The sequence below is a fragment of the Adiantum capillus-veneris genome, chromosome 1 (assembly GCF_014529385.1).
Source record: "Adiantum capillus-veneris isolate H3 chromosome 1, ASM1452938v2, whole genome shotgun sequence".
NCBI lineage: Eukaryota > Viridiplantae > Streptophyta > Polypodiopsida > Polypodiales > Pteridaceae > Adiantum > Adiantum capillus-veneris.
In genome coordinates this window covers 142,237,810-142,262,597 of record NC_140931.1, presented here as the reverse complement: position 1 = coordinate 142,262,597, position 24,788 = coordinate 142,237,810, and the positions used below count along the sequence as shown (strand labels likewise).

At 40.4% G+C, this 24,788-nt stretch overlaps 1 long non-coding RNA gene across 1 annotated transcript in view; it reads right to left on the bottom strand.

Annotated features, from left to right (window-relative positions):
- The window catches only part of LOC147465714 (uncharacterized), a 116,730-nt gene that overhangs the window by 45,889 nt on the left and 46,053 nt on the right, over nt 1-24,788 (bottom strand). The window lies entirely within an intron of this gene.

Below are 24,788 nucleotides of genomic sequence, written 5' to 3'. Positions count from 1 at the left end.
AATAGCATATACATAGTTGCCTAATATTGTTGAAATACCATAATTATGGGTAGGAATGGATAGGTCCCAACTTGTTTTAGGGAAGGAACCTCTCTTAATTGATTCAATCTCTATTGATGAAGAGATAGAAAACAAGTAGACTTTGGTTCTTGTAATAAATTTTTATGAGGGATATATATATTTTTATTAATTGAAAAAGGATGCCACCACATAGTATACACCAATCTAGTGATGTGACAATGTACATGTGCATATTGTTTTTCATTGCAAATAGAGAGGTGTGGTAGAAATCACATAAACACAAACCAAACCACAAACAAGAAACTGTCATTTATGAAGCTAATGATCATTAAAAGAATGAATTCTCTGGACTAGACAGAATAGATAACCTCTTCCTATGCATAATAAGGAGTGTGGCATTACTCATTTTCTAGTGGACTATCCAAAACACCTCAAGAAATGTAACAAGGTGCTCTTAAATCTTTTAGAAGTGCCAAAATTGAATTCTTAATAATAAAAAACTACCCTTCAATTCAACTTGATAATGAGTACTGAAGGAAATTTTTTGAAACGAGGGAAGTTCAAGGGTTTAGATGGAAGTTAACAATCCTTCAAAAGGTCCTATAGGGCCAAAATGCAAAAAATCACGAAAAGACACATATCTTGATATGTACAAAAAAGTTAGGGGACTTAAAAAGTAGCAGCTTAAAAACCGTACCATCAATTTTGGGAGAACTGAGGATATGATTCAAGTATGCAAAATCACATGTAGTTGAAATTTGGGATGGAAAAATTTTACACTCAATCTTGTCCACATTAATATGATGCACTATTAATTAGTTTGAGTGAGTGATTGAAAATAGCACTTCATTTCATAAAAGAACCTAGCAAAGGTCTAGGAAAAATGGGAAATCAAGGGACTTACTCCAAAACATGTAACAAAGACTTAAAAAGAACAATATCTAAAGAGAGAGATCAAACTTGTTCCCTTGAGCAAGGTCAAAATTTATCATGAAAGTGAGGAAGGAAGTACCACTTTATTTGTGAAGTATCTAGGAGTGAGTTCTCTTGCTATGCTTGACAATGGGGTTGGCACCGCGATTGCAATGAAGAAATTATGGGAACTTGGGGGGGTCACTATGTATAAATTATGTATATCGCGTGCGTTCAAGGACTATTTCTATAACTCCTTATCTGTGATATTTTTGCAAATAAAATACACCCTTTTCCTATTCAATCTGTAAATGTTTTTTACAATTCCATTTTGAGGTACCCTTTTGTATGTGAAAATGTGAGAAAAAATTTAAGTTAATAACCCCTTCTACTTCATGTGATAGTCGCATAATTATTAAGTGAACCCCCTAAGTATGGGAATCATGGAGAAAAACCTACCATAGAAAAAAATACAATGAAACTGCATCTTGCATGGACATGTAGAGTGGTATCTAGGACTATATTGGACGATTTCATAGTCAACTCTTGTGGCATCAATTAGTTGCATACATTTTCATATAATGAATTTTGAAAAGAACAAATATTAGATAGTAATGGGAAAAATCTTGTAATTGTCAGCCATAAATTATCAAATTAAATTTCTCTCAAGAAACTTTGATCCATCACTTATTACAATGTTAGCTATATCTAGTTTCATTATCAATACCTCCCTATAGGATTGATCATTCCTATAGGGAGGGATTTGACTTTGTATCAATAGAAAAGACCACTTTTTTATCATGATGGATGCTCATTGAATGCAAAGATGCATTATTTTATGTGTGGACCATCAAAAAAGGGCAACATTCAAAACTAAGATTGTATTTTGGATTGGATGTAGCTAATGAATCTTATGTGTTAAACCCTGCTTGAGCATTGTTTGAACCTTTTCAATGGACTCAAATATTGGCAATGATGGATGTCTCTAGAAATGAGAAAAGTCTCATTAAATTTTTCAATTAAAAAGAGCAATGAACTAATTCCCTTCAAATCACTAAAGATGACATCAATGGTCATGCTAGATCATGACCATATCTCTCAAAGTAATATCTATCCTTCCCGTAGAAAATCTCATTTTTCATTGTAGTATTTCTTTCCTCCTGAATAACCAAGCTACTTGGTCCTACTTCCACTTTGATTCAACTCCATAGTCATGAAAAAAAAGAAGAGATATGTGATGGACGAGGATACATCTCGGACCCATTCTCTATTTTGGTCACATTTACTATTCTTTTGACCCCAATATCCATAGTTTTAATATTGTGTGGCTCTTCATCTATTGCATGTACGCTCTTCATAAATTCCAGAGCCACAACCATAGCCATATTCTTAGCCATTTCATCCTTGTGGGGGGTCCACCTTTCAAAAATACTTAGAGCACATGCGCTCAAGAGGTATTTGGCAAAAAACTCTACACACTTCAAAATGAATTAAAAGACCACTTTTATTGCATATACATGTAGCTATTTTTACAAATTTTAATTTTTAACCCCTCTTGTACATGTTATTTTATAGACTTTAAAACACCATTCTCGGTGAACTCACATGCGACACTTCCAGATTTTGAGGTGGGCCCCTAGGTCCATCCTCCCATTATTTTCACATTGATACTCTTAATGAGGCCATCACCTCTTCTAGGTCCTTTTCTACAACATCAATGCATCTTGAAGGTCTCGGTTGAAGGTGCAATACAGATCCCTTGTTGTCATTTCAATGGTTGTATCATCATATGTTAGGGGAGGTTTCATGCACCCTACAATGAAAGACATCCACATACAAGAGAGCATATAGCATGAACCGTAGAACATATTTTTTGTTTTTTAGGTGCTCTCATTCTTGGCATGGCATATGGAAAGTCAAACAAAACAGGCTTGGTTGACTTTGCACAACACGCCTATGTCCAACGCGCTTGATGATGGCCAAGAATAGATTGAGAATTGACAATTGAGGAGATATATGAATTACAAATAAAAATGAAATATCCATTTTGAACATAGAAGAGAAGAGAATTAGTGGAATCAAAATTCTATGATGCTACACATAATCTTGAGAAAATGCCTGTCACATTGAGTTTAAAAATTCAAAACAAAACACGTGAGGTTATGCTTGCCTTGACATGGCAAGGAGAAGTTTTTTGACTCCCCAAAATAAAAACTTAAGAGACAACAACATTATTGAAAAAGTAAGGATCCAAACAGCTAAGAAGACAACTTATATCAACGTGAGAGAGAGAGAGAGAGAGAGAGAGAGAGAGAGAGAGAGAGAGAGAGAGAGAGAGAGAGAGAGAGAGAGAGAGAGAGAGTTTCCTGAACCAACCAACCTTGGCAATGAATTGATGATAATACAATGGGGGTTGAGGGATGCTTGTATAGAAACCTCAATAAATTTCTCTACCCAGAGTTTGACAAATAAGTAAACTAAATCCTAAACGCCAAACTAAATAATAGGATCACATTGGGCAGTTCACTTGAGATGCCAAAACTCCAACACCCTCTCTGCATCTCATAGTAGATGTCAATAGTGAGACCAAGTCGATGAAGAAGGTACCATGGACACCCCAGTAACAGGTCCTTACTAGATACACCTCGGATTTGCTACCCTCAAATTTGTACCTTAGAAGAATGTCATCTTGAGCATCGATTGCCTTTTAGAAAATCGAATGGTAGACCACACTACATCCAAGAATTCCCATTTGTGAATAGAGAACACACCACATGCGAGAATAATTTCCAAATAATGAACTTTGAAACACATCATGTTCATAATTTGACCAAGAACAATGGATTGGTGCACTCATCCATAGTTTTTTAGACGAGTCTTATTGGTTCCATGCCAAATGCATGTGGCTTGAACTCTAACCTATAGGTTCAAACACCAATAAAGTGAATCTCAACACAAGGGTGCTAATTAATTATACAAAGCATTGTTTTCGCCACTCACAAGTCTCTCTCTAGCTAAAGCTAGTGACAACACTTTCACTTTGACTAGCATTTGGATGTTGAGGGCACCGTGGCCGTCCCCATGTGTGCCATGCCAATCTCCTCTGTCAGATCTTTATTATCGTAATATTTATCGAGCTTTCCTTTGCCTTTGTCTATCTGCGAGATCCTGCTTTTGCCTTTGTCTTCAAACTCCTGAGCCAAACAAAGAATCAAGTCACATCTGTAACAATGATTGTTGGACCTATGGGTACCAAGGCAGCTAGGTGGGTCAAGCTTGCCTTTGTCTCTGTCCTCTAGGGAACTCATCCATTTTCTTTTGGCTTCACGATCTTGAGCCAAACAATTTATCAGTTTCCTTGAGAACTATGGTTGAGCATAGGTCGCTAGCTAGATGGTTGATCTTATATCCATAGCCATTTGTTCGTTTTCACAATGGTTCATCTTTGATGAGGCTTCGCCCGAACAACCCTTAGAAGTTGGTGCATGATTTGCATATACATTGGCCGAGGTCCAATGCCCTAGTTGCATATCAAAACGCTCATGTTGAATCTTATGATTGTTTGGACAACATCTCAAGATGCCCATCAATGGGGCCCTAAGTAAGAAGTGTTTCAAAATGCACATCCATAAGGCTATTACAAAAACTACCAATGTTGACACCCAATGCGTTCTTTGGGCAGCATTTCAAAATACACTTAAGAGGTGAAGAAATCCTCTGTGTGTAGAGTCAGCCTTAAGCTGACATCTCTCAAAATGTTGTGCATATGCTTCAATGTGTGAGCTCTCCTTTGACACACCTAGTGTTTTGAAAACATTGCACCAATAACGACACCTCAGTCCTTGACTCCAAAGGGCTATAAAATGTTGGTGTTTTAGAAGGCCCTTCAAAATGCATTCTTTCACAAGAGCTTATCCCCCACAATAAGGCAAGGAATGGAGAGAAAAGCATTAACATGGGGACCTAGGCTAGCATTTTGAGATGCTGCAAAGGAATAGAGTGGGATGGGCAATGCTCACAAAAGGGAGGTTTTCCACGCCTTCTCTTCAAGGTGTCCCCTTGCTCCACCAAGGCTCTGATACCGTGGGGGGTCACTTAATAATTATGTGACTATCACACGAGTCCAAGAGAAGGGGTAAAATGAAGTTGGAAAAACAATTTACAGATTGGATAGGAAAAGGGTGTATTTTATCTGTAAAAACTTCACATATAAGGATTTTTAGAAATAGTCCTTGAATGCACGTGATATACACAATGTATACATAGTAATCCCCCCAAATCTGACACATTGTCAAAGTCGACGATGCGGAAGCGTAGAGACCAAGCTGAGAGAGAGAGAGAGAGAGAGAGAGAGAGAGAGAGAGAGAGAGAGAGAGAGAGAGAGAGAGAGAGAGAGAGAGAGAGAGAGAGAGAGAGAGAGAGAGAGAGAGAGAGAGACAAATAAGTAAAATAAATACCTAGAATCCAAAATAAATAATAGGATCACATTGGGCAATTCCCTTGAGATGCCAAAACTTCCACAATACTACCTCACATGCCTATGCATTTGACTTGTCCACATCACTTATATTAGGAACCAAAGGTTATTGGAATTTGAAGCACACCTCAAAATAACACCAAGTTAGGCTTATGCTACTCATTTGCTAATGCACTCTTTAGACTACATTTCATGTAATGATGTTCACCCTTTCTATGACCATAGCCAAAGAAATTCCATGTAATCTTGCAAAATACCTTAGTTATCTAGGTCATTCATCATTATTTGTTAAGGGAACGAATTTATGTACCATTCATGCTTACTTTTATTGATATACAAATGTTATGCTCCATGAAAAATCTCAAAGTGATTCCATAGAAACATAAGTACAAGAACAAAAGTTGTTTCACAAACAATTGCAACCACCCCCTTTTAAGGGAGAGGGTCAAAATATTGAGAAGGAAGTAGATGTATGGATTGAATCTATGGATGATTAGTTCTTTACTACAAGGAATGTGCCTACAAACAAAGAAATTCTAGGGATGTTTCCCCTCATCGGAAAAGAAAAAATGAGGAGGAAACAACAATGAAATGTCATGCAAGTATTTAAAGAATGCTAGAGTTGGAAGGAGGTTAAGCAAGCAGTAAAGGAGAGATACATACCTCTTGTACATATGAGGCAATAAATATGAGTGATTTATTTATCTTCAAGCACTATAGCTACTCTCTAGAAGAATACTACTCAAAGTTTGTAAGGTTTTAGATGCTACATACCACTAATGACAACATTAGGAAGGGAATGGGGTCTACAAGGTCCTCTTTATTTGGTAGTTTAAGGAAGTCAAACCTTTTTTCTTAAGAAAGTAATCAAAGCACAACTTTTGCATTCAAACAAGAAAAACGGTTAGTTTATTTGAAATCAAAATTTCCCTCCAAAATGAAATTTAAAATCTAGCGGGTAAACCATATCATGTAGCATATCTATGGAAAGAGCTTGATGTGTAGATTGTAGATATATAATCTCCGCTCAAATCAAAGATCATATGTGGGAGTTATGGAAGGCCAAAAATCATAAAATTGTCCACCTTTTTGGGGAGAAAGTGCATCCTTTGACCACTCTTACACATCTCTTACACACCCACCATTCTTGCACACGTCGCGTACATGTATTCGTCAAAATTTTAATCACCTCCATAAGCTCATGGAAAATAAACAGGCCCTCCTACACCCCATCCTCTTCCTAATCTACAGAGTAGAAAGTGGATCACTTTTGAGAAGACCTAAGGGAATCAATTAATTGTGAGCAGAAGCCATGGAACCCACCAATGTACAAGATTCTTTACTATGATAAAAGCCCTTGATGAAGAAGCAAGAAATTAAAAGGGTATTCAAACATAACCAAAATTTGTTAGTGCTAGGAAACCAAGAAGTCTCAACAATGATAGACAACCACAGAGAGGTTATGTTGCTAATGCCAAAAATTCCTCATGCTTAAATGTTGGATTGTTGAGATTTCGAGAGAATGGAAACTAGAACCTTCAATCTTTCCTCGCACACATAACCATACAACTTTGACCATCTCCCCCAAAATCCAAGTACATACAACTAGACAACGACACCATCCAAACATACATAGAGTAGATTAGAAAGTGAAATCATGTAAGCGAGAAGATGTAGATATGGTTTTTGCACATACACTGTCATGCCAAGGGTAGGACCACGCACGGCCAAGGGCCAAGACGGACATGCAGTCAAGGGGGTCCCTATATTTAGAAGTCACCCAGGTCGCCTCTATATATCCATCATCTCATGTGTGTATTCTACACACTTTGGGGTTCTATTTCTGTGCTCTCTCTTTCTCTCTCAACATGGTATCAAAGCAGTACGTTTTGGTTTTTTATTTTTCTCTTGATTGAAAACGATTTTGCAGCAACTACACATGCAAAACATCGGAATTGATGTGGTCTACAACTTTGCAGAAGGAAGTTTTTTCAAATTCTGCACCGATTTTGAGTTATCATTCGCGGACAGCATACATACCTGAAAAGCAACTTTCGCTTTTTGTTTTTTATTTTTTTGCTAATTGAAATTTTTTTTGCAAAAACTACACTGATGGCATCGGAATCAATGTGGTCTACAACTTTGCAGAATGAAGTTTTTTTAAATTCTGCACCGATTTTGAGTTATCGTTCGCACGCACTGTGTACATACTTGAAAAGCAACTTCCACTTTTTGTTTTTTATTTTTTTGCTAATTGAAAATGATTTTGTAGAAACTACCCACTTGGTACAAAGGAATCAATGTGGTCTACAACTTTGCAGAAGGAAGTTTTTTCAAATTCTGCACCGATTTTGAGTTATCATTCACCGACTACGTACATGTCTGAACAGAAACTTTCGTTTTATGTTTTTGATTTTTCTCTTAATTGAAAACAATTTTGCAGAAACTACTTCCACGAGGCATTGGAATCGATGTGGTCTATAATTTTGCAAATGAAATTTTTCTCAAATTCTTTACTGATTTTGAGTTATCGTTGGCGGACTGCGTACATGCCTAAAAAGCAACTTTCGTTTTTTTTTTCTCTCCTAATTGAGAACGATTTTGCAGAAACAGCTTGCATAGGCACTGGAATCGATATGGTTTACAACTTTGCATAAGAAAGTTTTTTTCAAATTCTGCACTAATTTTTAGTTATCGTTTACAAACTGCGTACATGCCTGAAAAGCAACTTTTGTTTTTGGTTTTTTGATTTTTCTGCTAATTGAAAATGATTTTGCAGAAACTATGGAGAAAAATGATGTGGTGTATAGCTTTGCAGAAGAAAGTTTCTCTAAATTCTGCACCGATTTTGGGTTATCATTCTCGTACTACGAATATGTTTGAAAAGCAAATTTTACTTTTTGCTTTTGATTTTCCTCATAATTGAAAACTTCTCGATTATATTTTCTCTTCATCAATCATATATTTGTTACTGATGTAACTTTGCTGCAGAAGCCAGTTACATATCGTTCCGATTCAGTCGAGCCGTTGATGATCGTCCAAATTCTATCGAGCTACTATTGGTACATGATCTTTTGTTATATGATATACTCATTTAATGATTCTCGTATAATTATTCTTCTACAGATATAGTTTACACCGTTTTATTGATAATCTCTTGTTGATACCATAGTGATTTTGATGGTACCATGATGATGTTTTGTTATAACTTTGGCCATGGTGATTTTCGTTGATACCATGGTTATTCTCTGTGATACCATGATGATATTTCGTTGATTCCATGGTTATTCTCGGTGATACCATGATGTTCTTTTGTTGATACCATGGTTATTCTCCGTGATACCATGATGTTGTTTCGTTGATACCATGGTTATTCTTGGTGATACCATGATGTTGTTTCGTTGATACAATGATTATTCTCGGTGATATCATGATGTTGTTTCGTTGATACCATGGTTATTCTCCGTGATACCATGATGCTGTTTCGTTGGTACAATGACTATTCTTAGTGATAACATGATATTGTTTCGTTGATACCATGGTTATTCTCGGTGATACCATGACGTTGTTTCGTTGATACAATGATTATTGTATGATGCTTTTTGTTGATACCATGATGATATTTTGTTACTACTTTGATGATACTCATTGATATCACTACGTTGATAAATGTCATTTTATGTAGTAAATACACATGTCATTTGCATCACGTAATCACGCATCTTGTACTTTTACGTTCATACTTATATGTTATCGTGCGTATGTATGTCGTCAAAAGAGTGGCGCCACGAACCATCTCTTATGGCATTGTGAATGTAATTATTTCACTAACAATGCTAATAATTTTCATGACTTTGTTTTTTGAGTCTATGATCTATGTAGGATTGATCAAAGAATTGATTTCATGAAGACAAACTTGGTGACAATAAAAGATTTATGAAGACATGTTTGGTGATGCCATATTGATGACAAGCTACAGAACAGATTCACGAAAACACTTTTGATTACGAGCTAATCAATAGCCTTTACACCTCTTTATTGAACCTTTGTATTCATTATTGTATTTGATAGAATAGGAGTCATGTAACTCCTCATAAAACATTCACTGTAAAAGGAGTGATGTAGCTCCTCATAAAATATTCATTGTAAAAGGAGTGATGTAGCTCCTCATGAACATTTGTACATTCAATGATTTTTATAATATAACGATGGGTGTATATAGAGCTGTGGGTTTTTTCCTTGATCCCCCAAGGGTTTTTTCATCCACAGTTAGGGACCCTTATTTGAGCGGGGGTGTTGAGCTTATATGTGAAGCTACTCAATATATGGCTTCTCTATATATGGCACCCAGGTCCCCTCTATATATACATCATCTCATGTGTGTATTCTACACACTTTGGGGTTCTATTTCTATGCTCTCTCTTTCTCCCTCAACAACTTTCACATTGTACATACAAAGTCATTGTACCCATTGAACTCTATTTCTCTATTTTAGATTTAACGTAGGGTAGCCTTCGTATATAACCTAACTAGGTCATTTTGTAAAGAACTTTTTATCATAATCTAAGTTTTAAGCTACAGTCAACTATGTGTGAGAGAGCAAGAGAGAGAGCGTGAGCTTCTTCGAGATGCAACTCCCCGCTCGTTTATCACATTGGAGATCCGACAATACCATTGTGCCAGGCTTGGTGAGAGCTACGCGACAATTCCAAGCATTCCACTTGAGATGGAGCACGTGCACTGACGCATCTACGATCCATTTGTGGTTATAAGTATATTAAACACTTTTTGTTTTCTGCTTGCAAGTCGTCATTATAATCGTGTCGACATAAGCTACAGATAGGTACTCATAGATTTTAGTTTCAAGAATTTTTGAATTTCGGCTCTGTCTTCATACATGTTTTTTACATATGGGTTTAAAGTGAGGATTTTGAGTGTAGAGGCTTGGGACATGTGTATCCTAGTGAGGGGATGGTCTCCCTTAAGTTTCATATGATTCTGGTATGGTTTATTGAGTTTCTTTCTATTTGTGTGTATCTGGGTTGAGTGGTCTAGTCGAGAGAAGTGAGATTCTAGATTGTGGTTTAGTTATCCTTCCAGAGTGTTGTATGCATGGGATGGTCTCAGCCTGACAAGCTAAATAAATCGCCTCCCTGCACCTATCGTGTCATCTGTGTCCTCGATTGACATTATGTTGATGTAGGTTGTGCTGCATGCACTTTATGGGTGGTGTGATTCGCTCCCCCAACACATTCCCATTGGCATGAAGACTACTTGGACTAGGCAAAAACTTCCATACGCATCTGCAAGTCCTCCCACCCGACTAGGACTCACTCCCATCCAATCCATATTCTAGGATGTTGAATGAACCAGAGCTTAAAATATACACCAATGGTTATCAATCATCTTAACCAGAAAGGACCATCACCTGTTGCATCCCACAAGTAAACATCTGTACTATTTTAAGAAAGATTTCACACTTAATTATTTTATGTTATGCTAGTTCATTGCCATCTCTTACCTTCGTTTCTATCACATGTGGCAGCCCAAGGGGAGGGCCATTTGATAATTAAACAGTGAAGGCAGCATGCCCACCCTGGGCACACACCCCTCCAGAGTTCGACCCCTTGAATCGCCAAGCTCGGAGATTCGAGACCGATGAGCTGTCGAGTTTCATGACGTACGTGCCAGCAACAGAGGCTGCATTCGATCGTGGCCGTTCACGACATGGAGTACAACCAAAACGCTCCTATGATGGAATTCACAGATGGAGTGAGGGTTTAAGACCACATGCATGCAAGACAACACAACCAGGCATGTTGATGCAAGTATTTCACAATACATCACATAAGGCGTCGATGGTAAACAAAGTCCTTGACCTCGGACAAGGACACGATCGGATTATCAGGTTCGCAATTTCAAGTTCTTGCAATTTTCATCATTTTATGTATATAATTGTATTGCAAGACTATGTTCTTATGTTGATCTCGGCCATGGTGTCCTGAGAAATTATCTACGGGTCTAGTGTGACCAAGGTAAACATATTACATCCAATATTGGTAGTCATTACCATGATTTGGACTAAGGAGCATGGCTCTGATAGAGATAACCTCTACACAGGTTTCTACGAGGCACGATTGTCTAGTAATAGAGCCAACTCAGGCATGGCCTGTGCCTTATAAGGCATCGGTGATTGGCAAGGCCGATCATTCTTTCAATTCTAAGCAGCACAGGCAATTTGAAATGGTGAAGTTGAATCCACTATTGACAATGTCTATTGAAACAAACATCAGTATCCGGAAAATCACTTCTTGGATTTCTTCTTGCTGGCGACTCATTTGATTCTTCCGGCGGCAAGCTTCGTCAGTAAGTGTACTTAATAAGGTACGCAATTGATTTTTGGTTATGGAGCATCTTCTTGATAGCTACGATATGCAATAGACGTGCATACACTTTAGGCATGCACATCACAAGCATGGCTTGTGAAAATTACTGTAAGCACCAAAAATTTGATTGGTTTAAAGATTGGAATCAAGCATGGCTTGAGTACCAACCACCTTGCTCTGCAGCACGGCTTCTCAGTGATTCAATTTTGATGCAAAAGCATAGCAAAATTGCAATTTTTTGGAATCTCAAGGAGACATGCATGGCCTTTTACTTCACCTATTGAAGGAAGCAAGTTGCTCGGCATGGCCGACTCCTTGTCACGGTTTCTACACACTGATGAAGAATGCTTACCACACAGTACTGGTCAATTTCAATTGAAATTGCTCGACACGGTCGATTATTTTTGTCATGATATTTGCCGCCACATCCGTTCGCTCTCAACACAAACATACTTATGTGAAGCAAGGCTTCAATTTACGACTCTTTCATTGTGATTTTTCCCGTTTGGGGTATGCTATGAGCACACGCCTTTGGGGAATTAAGGGTGGTAACAACAATGCAGCCACTTCTTATGGTTCTGGTGCGAGTGGCAAAATTTTTGTTTTCAATGCTTCTACTGGCAGCACTTTGTCGGGAAATTCTGGTGATAAGGGCAAAAAGAATATGCGTTTCCATTATTGTAAAGCTAATGATCACTTGATCAAGTAGTGTCCTAAGTTGAAGGCCAAAGAGGCTAAGAAGAAAGAGGGTGGTTACACTCTAAATGCTGGTTCCACTACAAATGCAGCCATTGTTGAGTCTTCTATCAAAGGAGACTGTGATGCTGATGTTGATGCAGAATAATCTTTTAGTGCAGAGTGCACTTACAATCCTGTTGTCCATGATGGATGCATGTCAGTTGTTACATATTCACATGTGTGGTATTTTGATAGTGGTGCTACAAAGCACATTACCTCACATCGTGAATTATTCACCTCTCTCGAGTTTGTCCCTTATGAAAATTTAGTCACTTGTGCCAACGATGCCTCTTATCCGGTTCAGGGAGTTGGAAAGATTGTGCTTACTACTGCAAATGGCAGTTCCTTCATACTTATTGATGCACTTTATGTACCTGGGATCAAGAAGAATCTTTTGTCTGTATCCACACTTGCTAGACTTGGACTTGTGGTCAAATTTGTGGATGACAGATGTATAGTTCATGATCTCAGTTTTGGTGATGAAATTGTTGCATATGGACTTTTGTATTGTGGGCTATATAAGCTCACTTTGTATGACAAGTCTGGAAAAAAGTTTTCAAATGCGGTTGCACATTCAAGGGCTATTTCAGATGCAAAACTTTGGCATGCACGTTTTGGTCATCTAAATTTTACTAGTTTGCTGTGTTTGCAGAAATTTGATATGGTTGCTTCTTTGCCACCCCTTGAAGAACCTTCAAACATGTTTGTGAAGGCTATATTTTGGGTAAAATTTAGCGTTCTAAGTTTCCAAAGGATGGCTCTGTTAGGGCCACATGCAGGGTGCAGCTTGTGCATAGTGATGTTTGTGGGCTCATGCAAACTCCATCCTTGGGCAATTACCTGTCCTTCGTGACTTTCATTGATGACTACTCTAGGCATGCATGGGTATTTCCGCTTAAAGCAAAGTCCAAAGTTTTTATGTGCTTCAAACAATTTCTGGCTATGGCTAAAAATGTCTCTAAATGTACTATGGGCACCCTCCGTTCCGATCGAGGGGGGGAGTATATGTCTCATGAATTTAATGCATTTATGGCTACTCATGGGTTAAAACACCAATGTACAGTGCCTTATACACCTAGAAAAATGGTGTTGCTGAGAGAAAAAAAAAGGTCACTTATGGAAATGGCACGATGTATGGTCAAAAGTCAAGCTTTGCCGCATTCTTTTTGGCTTGAGGCCATCATGTGTGCCACTTATGTACTTAACAGGTGTCCTACGAAAGATTTTCAGTCTATTACTCCATATGAAGCATGGCATGATAGAAAGCCTTCTATGGAGCACATGCGTGTTTTTGGTTGTTTGGCATATGCTTTGGTGCCACAAACACAGCTAGCATAGAAAATTGGATGATAAGGCTGTCAAATGTATTTTTGTTGGTTATAGTGCTGAAAGAAAAGGTTACAGGTTGTATCATGCGCAAAAAAAGCGTATTCTGGTTTCACGGGATGTAGTGTTTGTGGAAGATTGTGTTCAGCCCTTGCTGTCATGTACTAGAGACAATAATGTAAGCTCAAAGGACATTTATGACACTTTGTTTCCTCTCTTCAGTGTTGGAAATACGAATGTAGATTCCAATGATGCAAATGTACAGCCTATGGGGGTTTCTGAAACTGTTACAGATCAGCCTATTAATTACTGATGTAGATATACATGATGTACTTGATGAGGAAAGGGCTGAAAATGAGCAGGCTAGAGGTATGCCAAAATGGCTGGTGTATACATTGCGTGATAGTAAATTGGATGCACCTTTGTCTAGTCGTACTCATTCAGGCTCTCGCCATGCATCTTATGCATCAGATTGTTATGCTTTGGCTGTGTCTAGCTTACATGATGTTGAGGAACCTCTGTCTTTTGATGAAGCACTGAATTTAGAAAATTGGATGGTTGCCATGCAATCAGAATATGATGCATTTATAGAAAATGACACATGGACTTTATGTGATTTGCCTCCTCGCAAAAAGGCCATTGGTACGAAGTGGGTATACAAGTTGAAACGCAAGCCGGATGGTGAGATTGATCGCCATAAGGCTCGACTTGTTGCAAAGGGTTATGCACAGCAAAAAGGCATAGAGTATGAAAAGAGTTTTGCCCCCACTTGTTGTATGACTATTGCGTGTTTTCTATATGCACTGGCAACTCATTTTGGTTGGGATGTACATCAATCAGACATTGTTACTGCTTTCTTGAATCACTACAACACTACATGAAGATATCGATGCGTATATATCGACGGCCATGCTTTTCCACGTGTATATCGACGTAATTAGTGTGCGTCGCTATACGCGTCGATATACGCATCACAGTGTGCGTCGATATACGCGTGGAAAGGCTTTATTTGCCACGCGTATAGCGACGCAAGAAAAATTGGGGGGAAAAAGTGAAACCCGTGCGCAGGGGCCATTTTCGCCTGCTCAGATCTTGGCCGAAACCTGTTGCGTAGGTATTATGTCCATCTCCGCCCCCCCCAACCCCTCCCTCTCTCTCTACATCGTGCGTGTGTGTGTAGGAAAGAGAGAGAGCGGTGTGTGTGTGTGTGTAGGAGAGAGAGAGAGAGAGAGAGAGAGAGAGAGTGAGTGAGAGAGAGAGAGAGCGGTGTGTGTGTGTATAGGAAGAGAGAGAGAGAGAGAGAGAGAGAGAGAGAGAGAGAGAGAGAGAGAGAGAGAAATGTGTGTGTGTGTGTGTGTAGGAAAGAGAGAGAGAGAGAGAGAATTAATGTATGCTTAGGAAATTAAAATTAAAGAAAAAAAATTAAAGAGAGAAATGAAATGAAATGTTATATTAACGTCTTCGAAAGGCCAAAGTGACCTATGAGACATGAGACAAGAATGTTACAATGTGATGGATCTGATACAAAGTCAGAGTAAGAAGATGACAAAATAAAATATTATGGAATCCTAAACTGTTGGGTGTGGACTAAATGGTTAAACCAGCTAGGTGGGATAGGTAGATCATAGGAGATGCACCATCTGTCGCTGGCGGATCTCATCAATCTCCTTCATGGTCAGTAGTCTGACCGGGCGTTGTGCATGTCGAGCCTAAGTGACCTAGCTAGATCCTCTGATGCAGCCTCTATCGATGTTGTGTAGTCCTCTGCAGTCGTGGGCGTCTAGATCTCCCTAGCCGAGTCGCTCGTTCGATGACTAGAGAGATAGGGAAGTAGAGAACGAGAGAGAGAGAGAGAGGTAAGTAGAGAGAGAGAGAGAGAGAGAGAGAGAGAGAGAGAGAGAGAGAGAGAGAGAGAGAGAGAGAGAGAGAGAGAGAGAGAGAGAGAGAGAGAGAGAGAGAGAGAGAGAGAGAGAGAGATAGGAAATAGAGAGATAGAGAAAGAGAGGTAAGTAGAGAGAGAGAGAGAGAGGTAAGTAGAGAGAGAGAGAGAGAGAGAGAGAGAGAGAGAGAGAGAGAGATAGGAAATAGAGAGAGAGAGAGAGAGATAGGGAAGTGGAGAGCGAGACAGAGAGAGAGATAGGAAAATAGGGAAATAGAGAGAGAAAGAGAGATAGCTAGCGAGAGCGAGATCGAGAGAGAAAGAACGAGTGATAGGGTACGTAGACAGAGAAGAAACTATGGAACTAAAAGAGGCAAAGGGGTTTTGTCTGCTACATGCATTGCCATGTACACGTGGGAGTGCACGTATGTGTCTACCCATATAGGATTTGACCAATAAGGACGAGATTTTGACCCGGTGGTCCTGATCTCCGTACACCTCTGGACCGAGGTTTACGGAGATTGGGCAAGACTAGAGAATGCGAGGTAGTTTACATTGTGAGGAGTATATATATATATATTAAAACAACATTCATAATCATTGTAGATGGCAACGTCATCAACTAACATGGAGGAAAAGATTGCATGCTTGTGCACGCTCTGCAAGTATCAAATCCTGCGCAAGCGTAGGATATGTAATGAGCATGTGCACAAGTACGGAGAGTTTGCTAGAGAAACCGTACAGAATCTGCAATACGACTCCTATGGAACGGGCATTGATTTCTGCGACATAGCACCTACATCTGAGAGAGAGAGAAAAAATATTATGCGTGAAGGTCCGACCAATATAGAGCCACGGATGGAAGCAGAAAAGGGCTTACAGACAGAAGACGACGGCATGGAGGAGATGCTGGATGCCTTCTTCTAGACAAGCTAGGAGAACGCGAACGAAGCAGCACCAGAAGACGTGCGCCTATCTCCTGAAGACATGTTGAGGAAGTTGGCACGTCAACCAATCAATGAAGGCGTGCGCCAAAATATATGTGCTTTGTACTTTTCTGGCGTTTTTGAATCTTCAATCAGTGTACGGGTGGTCAGATGCAAGCATCACTACTTTGTTTAGGTACGTAATTTACAAAAGAGATTTTCCAAGTGCAGTAGTGATGTGCTCGGAGAGCTTTTTAATTTAATGTGGCTTAAACAGGTTATTGCGAGAGCAACTTCTCCCGGCTAGAAATGAAATGCCCCCCTCCAGGCCAGGCGCAAAGCAACTTCTGACCTCATTTGGCTTGGACTACAACAAGATTCATGCATGTCCAAATGATTGCATTCTTTTTCGCAATGAATTCGCAGATTGTCTATCTTGTCCTAAGCGTGGAACAATGCGCTACAAACAAGATGCAATTGGCGAGACAGTGCCAGCTAAAGTGTTGCGGCATTTCCCTATTATTCCTAGGATAAAAAGCATGTTTCGTTGTGGTTCCATTGCATAGTTGATGCAGTGGCATTCTACGAATAGATCCACTGACGCAACATTTAGGGTGCCCGCTGATTCAAAGGCTTGGAGGCACATTGAAGATACCTAGCCACATTTTAAGAGTGAACCACGCAATTTGCGTTTGGGCATGGCAATGGATGGAGTCAATCCATTTGGCTTGAGAAGCTCGTCATGGAGCACTTGGCCTGTGTGCCTTATCAATTACAACCTCCCGCCGTGGCTTGCCATCAAGAAGGGTCATTTGATATTAAGCTTGATTGTACCTGGTAAGTTCAAGGCAAAAAACATGGATTGTTATCTAGATCCACTAGTTGACGAGCTCCAGGAGTTATGGCATGGGATCGACATAGCAGATGCGGTTGAACCAGTAGGACAACAACATGCAAGGATCCATGGACTTCTTATGTGGACTATGCATGATTGGCCAGGATAGGGAGAAGCTTCTGGTAATGGTAATTGATTTACAAAATTCTCCCTATTCACAAGCCCTTTGCCTTGGCCTGATTCATGCTTTAATATATGCAGGGCTAACAACTTCGGGATACAATGCATGTCCAATTTGCGGGCAATCTTTGGATGTGCGCTATTCTGCCTCTCTTCGAAAGACAATTTATCAAGGCCACCATCGTTATCTTCCAGATGGCCATCACTTGCGCGAAGGTCAGCTTGGTCGCGTCGAATGTCGTCCTATGCATGTACAAGAGTGGCGTCGCCGATGGGAGCAACATGAGGGGCAACCTGTTCCAGGAATGAAACGTTTTTCCATTCTCCATACGTTGCCGTACTGGGGTCATCTACTAATTAACCATTTGTTGGATCCAATTCATATATTCAAGAATGTGGGAGAGCTCCTCTGGAAGACAATCATGGGAATGAAAGACAATCAAGCTTCACGAGATGATTTGCAGTCAGTTGGAAAGATGCCAGAGTTATGGCCTTTCACCAATGCAGCTGGCCAAACAAAACTTCCAAGAGCGCCATGGATATTGCTAAAAAACGAAGAGCGACAAGTGAAAAGGGTGATTTCAGAGTTCAGGACGCCAACAGGATATATGCGATGTCTCAAGACAACATTCACCCATGACGATCAACTGTCAGGATTGAAATCGCACAACTAGCATAAGTTCTTGCAATTTGTTCTTCCAATTGCGATCAAGGGGTGTTTAACGGAGAAAGTGCAGACCTGCATATACAAGATTTCAGAGCTAGTGCGGTGGATCTCTTCCAAGGAGATACGGGAGGAATCTATTGCAGTCGCAAGGGCTAACTCCATTGAGGCAGTTTGCATGATTGAGAAGTATCTACCCACAAGCTGCCTAACTATCCAAATGCACTTGCTCGTCCATGTAGTAGATGAGGTTGCAGTGGCAGGTACAGTCCACAGCCGTTGGATGTTCTTTCTAGAGCAGTTCATGAAAACACTTAAGGGTTTTGTTCGCCAAAAAGCATGTCCAGAGGGGAGCATGGCAGAAGGATGGCTGGTGCAAGAGTCTCTTGTATTGACGACCGAATTTCTATCCGTTTTTGACCCAGAAATTCCTCGACTGTGGAGCGATGAGGAGGATGCAAGACTGGTGGGAGAGGAGCCGCAAGGGCAAGGGGTGCCGAAGAAAATGAACGTGGCCATGCGAGAAAAGATCATGAAGTTCTGTATACTAAATTCAGCGCCAATGCAAAAATGGCTTGAAAGGTACGAAGAAGAGAAAGAGAGACGCAATAGGGAGTGACAGGATTTCAGGCGAAGTCGAACGACTAGAGGCTTACCCTTGCCAGACTATCTCACTCCTCTACCTGAATTCCCTACAATGACATGGTTGGACAAGACAGTGAGAGCAGCTCGAAAGATCGGAGAACCCATATCTCTAGAAGAGGAAGAGCTGGCTATTGGATGTGACTGGAAGTATCATACATACATGGCACTGTGGTCGCATGGAAAGCATTTCAGAACACAACAAATTGACAGCAGAAGAAACACGTTTGAAAGTGGGGTAATGGTTAGTTTCATGCAAAAGAGCAGGGCCAGTGTTAGAGACACGAATGAAAGCACTAGCAACCTGGATTACTGTGGTCTGGTGTCAGATATCCTGAAAGTAAGCTTCAGGCGGTTTGAGATGTTTTTGTTGGATGTGAAATGGTTCAAGGTGATTACTTCTGGTCACAATACAATGGTACGCAGAGATGGAAACACACTTGTGCAAATAGATTCTACAAAGATTTGGACAGATGCGAGCGACACATTTGCTCTCCCCGAACATTGCGAGCAAGTGGTCTTTGTACTAGACCCTCGAGAGCGACAATGGTGGTTTGTGGTTCAGGTTGCTCCAAGAAATAAACAAGTATTTGAAGGGCAAGATCTCATGGAGGAAAGTCAGTCAGAGACGTCCATACTACTGTGACATTAGATGAGATGGATGAAGGTATGGCAGAAGAAGCTGATAGATATACAAGGGATGATGCAGACGAGCCAGAATGGACACTTGTAGATGAAGATGCAATGGATGAAGAAAATCTGCCAGAACGAGTTGGGACAGAGTTATGTTTGCAATTAGAGATAGATGATGATACGGTGCAAGATCTTATCGATGATGCCTCACTCGTCAAGGCCTAGGCCTGTAAGTGTTTGTGTGAAGACGTTGATTTAAAATTAAGCTTAAAGTAAATTTAAACAATTGTGTTATGACACTTTATTTTACTTTCTTTGTGCAGGACTTTAGTATGGAAGACTAGATTCCAGATCCCGCTTCCATGAGTGCAGATGCATTCATGGGCTTCGTTACACGGATGACGCCTGCTCAGATGGCAGAGGCTTCTCAGTATTGGGTAGCCAAAGGCACGGGTACTACGCCTCCAGGCTTCACACCGGAGGGTCCGACGCCTTAGGGAGGGAGGACGCCTATGGCTACGACGCCTGCTTCTCCCATCACGGCCGCTTCGACACCTAGGGGTGGGACAGAGGCGGTTACTTCCTCATCTCTACAACACAGGCACACTCGCCGATCTCGGCGATCGTCAGGTGGAGGTGGTGGTTGTTGTGGAGGAGGGTCAACAGATGCTTTGACCCCTCCTCGCTCACGATCCCGTCCTACCCAGGCACACCTCTCGACACACCTCTTGGCACACCTCGGACACCTTGGAGGGCACACGATCCTAGTGCCTCCAAGCTCTATACTGTACAGACAGATGGTTCTATTGACATGGATAGAGTCGTGACTGAGATGCGATAGCGGATTCGCCAGCTCGCGGAGCTGCAGTTTTCGACCAGCCTTCTGAAGTCTTGGGGTGATCAGGATGGGGATAAAGTCAATTAAATAGTGGAGACCATCCTGAGAGAGTACTAGCCTGCTCTGAGTTCTTCCGTTGTTCCGAGGAGGTGGATCAAGGGTGTTGCACGTGACACCATGAAACATCGACGAGATGCAGCTCGGAATGTTTTGAGGACCGGCTCGCCGAAGCCTTCGGGCATCCCACACGAGACGTGGCTGCAGATCAGGGAGGATGAGCGGACAGCGGACACGCGGTTTAGACAACAGCGTGAGGCCGCACAGGTACGATAGATGACCAGCGGGACATCTCATCTTGGCAGTGGAGGCTTCGACACCTTTCGCTATGAGTTTGTGAGTTTCTAATCCAATCTTAACTATGGCGTTTTTTAAAACGCGATGAATCATGTATTCTTATTACTTTGATTTTTATATAAATGCAGAATCTTGCGATGCATCCAGCTCCGTCATGCCAGGAGGAGTCTGATGGATATCGCAGAGGTATCTATGAAGTACTGAATGATCTTGAAGCTTCAAAAGAGCCTGTAGACTGGGAGGCCTTAAAGTCTCGCTGATCGCTTGAGGTGAGATGTTAATATGTGTGAGTTGATTTAATTAAGTAAGTATATGTGAAGTAATATCCATACTAATTTCATGAGTTGTCCTATGTGCAGGTTGCGACGCCTAGTCATTAGTGGACCGGATTTCATATATATGATTTGTGAGAAACAGACACACTTCTGTGTCTCTTTTTTGTACAGACAATTATGGTTTCCCTTATGGTTATGATTATTGTCATTGTCATTGTATAGACATGGTTATTTCTCCTATTCTTGTATAGACATAGTTATGGTTCAGGTTATGTTTAACTTTCTAGTTATGCTTATGGTTATTGTTAATTTTGTTTATGGTTATGGTTATCTGCATTATGGTTATTCTTTTAAGTTATGGTTATGGTTATGCTTTTAAGTTATGGTTATGGTTCGTTATGGTTATGCTTTTTAGTTGGTACGGTACCTGTCTTTCATTGGCCTTAAATCTCATGTGAGATCCTACATGGATAGCATGTAGGAGGCGTATACCTGATATGGTTTTTTTTGAAAAGTTTATGCAAAAACAAAGGGAACTCTGCCAAAATTTCTGCGCGCGGGAGCATGGTTGATTTTGGTGCTGCTTGCTTTCTTGGGCAGAGGGCAAGAAGTCTGGCTGTGGCTGTGTCCATCTTTTAATTGGGCACGGGCCAGGCTACCTGCCCTTTGCCCAAGAAAAAAAATTTCTTTTATGGTCGTCGCTATCTGTGTCGCTATGTGAGTTGTTATCTGCGTCTATATCTACGTCGATGACACCTTTTTTTGTTGTAGTGAATGGTGATATATTGGAGGAAGTTTATGTAACACAGGCTCGCAGTTTTGTCAAGAAAGGACAAGAGGACAAAGTGTGCAGATGTAAGAAGGCTTTGTATGGGTTGAAGCAATCTCCTCGTGCTTGGTATGAGAAATTTGGCACTCATTTGGTCAAACAAGGCTTTCGTAACAGTCCAACAGAATGCACATTGTATGTAAAGCGTGAGGGTGATGTACTTCTCATTCTGGTTCTTTATGTAGATGATTTGCTGGTCACTGGACCAAATGAGAGACATATTACTGAATTTAAGGCTGATTTGAATGCTACTTTCAAGATGAAAGATTTGGGGTTGTCACATCATTACTCGGGGATACAGTTTAAGCAGTGTGATGGTGGTATTACCTTGTGTCAAAAAAGTTACATAGAGACATTGCTAGGTAAGTTTGGACTTGAGGATTGCAACCTATTGCCACTCCGATGGAAACATGTTTGAAGCTGAGTCTTCATCATGCTAGTGATCCTACAGATGTCACTCTTTACCAAACTATTGTTGGATGCCTCATTTATGTATGCAACACGAGGCCGAATATTGAGTTTGTAGTCTCACAGGTCAGTAGATTTATGCATAGCCCAGGCCGGGTCTAAGCATTGGCAGGCTGTCAAGAGGATTTTCCGCTACCTTAGTGGCACTTTACATCTTGGCTTGTTTTATCCCAAGGGGGGATCATTGCCGCTAGACTTACATGCTTTTTCAAACTCAAATTGGTTTGGTTGTTTTGACACAAGAGTGTCCACTAGTGGTTTTTGTTTCATGCTTGGCAGTTCCTGTATATCATGGTTGAGCAAGAAGCAACCTATTGTGGCCACTTCTAGTTGTGAGGCTGAGTACAGGGTAGTCTTCACAGCTACGATTGAGTGTGTATGGCTCAGACGCCTTATGGCTGATTTGGGTGTTGGGCAGGACACTGCCAACACTATCTACAGTGACAGTCAGAGCGCATTGGCAGTTGTGAGGAACCTAGTTTTTCATGCTCACACAAAGCACATTGAGGTGTATTACCACTATGTCAGGGAGAGTCTCTCAGTAGGAGATATCATCTTGGATTATGTGCCAACACAAGATAACTTGCAGACCTTTTCACAAAGGCATTGTCTCGTGAGAAGTGAGAAGCTTTCCACAAAGCTTTGGGCTTGCTCCCCTTTGTGGACTGATCATGTTCTCAGGACATGGCACTTCCCTTTACTGTTGTGCCAGCTCTTGTTCACCGTATCACTCCAGGGGGGATTTGTTGCCATGTACATGTGGTAGTGATGTGTGTGAACACACTACGACCGCTCGGGCAAAAGGAGGTTTCCCCCCCCCGTGCATTGTACATACACCCATCACTCTAGGGCTATCTATCTTTTCATTGCACACTAAGTAATACACTCTCTATTGTGTGGCTTGAGCTTCCTTTGTCTTCTCCAAGCTGTGTGCGTTTCTCTGCAACCCTAATTCCAACATCCTTGTGCATAATATTCTAGTGAAGCTCTTTAGGTAGCAATGAAATTTTTTCCTCATTGTTGCAACTTTCATAAAGACTAGTTAGAGTATCCCCAACTTATTTTACTAATTTTGCAGAGAAAATGGAAGGGGTAATAGTTCACTTCATAGATAATTCAATCCCGAGTGTCTACCTTAAAATATGCAAGCATAGCACGCGAGTTCACTCTATAGAAGGTAGATGTACATCAATGCCTTGTAGAACATTAAAAATTCCCTTTGACACAAGAACATGGATCATCATGTAAGCCCGCACTTGGTAGTTATCTCCATTCAACTTGTCCTCAATAACTGATGTGTTGTTGTTAGCCATGGCAAGTGACTGCACCAGATGTGAAAACCGCTTTGAAAGAGGAAAAAAAAAGTAGGACTAACACGTGCTATGTAGCACAACCTGAACAAGAGTATAAGAGACCTATTCTGTACAAAATGGCACCGACAAAATTTCTACAAAAAAGGTAAAGATTGCTTGCACAATATTGCCTGTAGTGGAAATGGAGTCTAAAACAAGCTCATTTTGAGTCAGGTTCATTGTGTCCTTTGGATTGAGTGAGCTTTGGTGATTCAAAAAAAGTGAGCAAGGGGTGTTGGTGACACTTTCGACTATGCCCGGGAGAACGGAGCTTGCTATGGTACTAATTATTTGAATTAAGGTTGTAGAGATGCACACACAACTTGGAGAAGATGAAGAAGATCAAGTCACACAACAAAGATTGTATTGCTTAGCGCACAAATAGAAAGATAAGTTAGCCCTAGAGTGACAAGTGTATACACAATGCACGGGGAAAAACCTCCTAGTGAGGGCAAAAGTTATTTTGTAGTCCTCGTGTGTTCGCACACATCACTACCACATATATGGTAACAAAGGACTCTCTCTCTCTCTCTCTCTCTCTCTCTCTCTCTCTCTCTCTCTCTCTTCCTTGAACGTTTGATCTCATTCAAAAACACTCACACACATGCTCGTGATTTTTAACATTAAAGGATTAATCCCAAGAGACCTCATAGGTTGAGAGATTGGGGAGGATCTAAATGCAAGGTTCATTTAGTCAACTTTAGAGAAACTTGCAACTGTATTCTTTTCATTGAGAAGCCTCTCACTTATTTCTCTACGTTGAGACTTTTGGTGAAGATTTGTTTTGAATCAACCCAAAGAGAATGGAAAGATCTTTATTTGCTTGTTAGCCTGGGGAGGTCACCTAATAAAAATGTAACCTATCACGTGAGTTCAACAAAAGGGAATTTAAAGTTCTTGAAACTTACAAAAATATATATACATAAGGGCATTACTTTTTCAAATTTAAAAAAACTTACAGATTTTAAAAGAAAAGGGTACAATATATTTTTAACAGAATTCACAGATAAGGGGTTTTACAAACATGTTTTAAAACGCACGTGATATGGTAGT